Here is a 1,680-nt window from a genome sequence, read left to right on the forward strand (position 1 = left end):
TATATGCTCGCGTGCGTGTGTATGTATAAATGTTTTATATATAAGTATATATATATATATATATACATGTAATTATATACCTATTATTACCGCTGCTCTTCTTTTCACGTACTAACTATCCAGCGTGAATTACTTGCCCTTCAACTACCTGCCACCTTCATGTAGCTGGAAGCTAAAATGTCCGCCACCGTTCCTCATTATTTCACTGTGCAAACTGCCATCTGGAGTAACTTGTTCTTTTGGCTGCCATCTTTATTTCTTTCTAGTTTCCGCTCTTTCCATTTTATGTCCAGCATCTCAAATTGTATTCTGATATTTTTCTCTTTCACTTTTGTGCGTCCAATCATCATCAGCTCTTACTGTCATTGCCACCAGCAACACCAACACCGCCACTATCGTCGTCGTCATCATCATCATCATCATCATCATCATCATCATCATCATCATCATTATCATCACCAACATCATTATAGTCATCGTCGTCGTCGTCATCATCGTCATAACTATCATCGTCGTCGTCGTCGTCGTCGTCGTCATCATCACTATCACCATCCCTATCACCCGCATAATCATCATTATTATTATCATCATCCTTAGCATCATCATCATCACCAACATCATTATAGTCATCGTCGTCGTCGTCATCATCGTCATAATTATCATCGTCGTCGTCGTCATCATCACTAAGACACAGAGAAACACACACACGCACACGCCTCTAACCACATACAGACTCTCAGGCATACAGAAACACACGCACACAAAGGCACACACACACACAGACACACACACATGCTCAAGTACATTCGGATACTCAGACACAGAGAAACAAGCACACACACATGCACAGACATACACACACACACTCTCCCACACACGCACGCCCTCAACCACATACAGATACTCAGACACACAGAACCACACGCACACACCTGCACAGACATACACACACACACATGCGCACACAGAAAGACACACACACACACACACAGAGGTATACACAAACGGGGTATTGTGTTACGTAGGAAACCAAAGATAAGCAAGTGGTCAGCTTGGATAATAAACCTTATAAGGCTGACAAATACGAACAAACAGGTGAGCAGCGAACGAGGAACGAACGTAACACGCTTGGTTATCTCTGTACACAATGCGACGTTGTCACAGAACAATGACGACAACGCAAGGGACAAACCAATGTCAATACACAGCTAAGTGTATCCTCAGCTGAGTGGGCATCACAGCTCACTATTCAAGTGAGAACAATCGCACGTGAATGGCGGATTATATCGACTTAATCGTATAAATGGCCGTGATTGGATGTGCGCATGGACGTTTCTCTGTGTGTGTGTGTGTGTGTGTGTGTGTCTTTTGTATGTGTCTGTATGTGTGTGCGTGTGTACGTATGAATGAATAATATGTATATATATAAAATCTGCTTTTGTGTTCGTCTCAGTTCTGTTTGTTTTTCTATCTGTCTGTCTGCCTGTCTGTCTCTCCCTCTACTCTTACACGCGCATGCGCATATATACACTAACATGAATGCATGGATGTACGTAGGTATATATATATATATATATATATAGATAGATAGATAGATAGATAGATAGGTAGATAGATAGATAGATAGATATACATACATATATATATGCATATGAATGTATGTATGTATATAAATATGTA

This window comes from Octopus bimaculoides, chromosome 21, assembly GCF_001194135.2.
Source record: "Octopus bimaculoides isolate UCB-OBI-ISO-001 chromosome 21, ASM119413v2, whole genome shotgun sequence".
In the NCBI taxonomy this organism is placed as follows: Eukaryota; Metazoa; Mollusca; class Cephalopoda; order Octopoda; family Octopodidae; genus Octopus; species Octopus bimaculoides.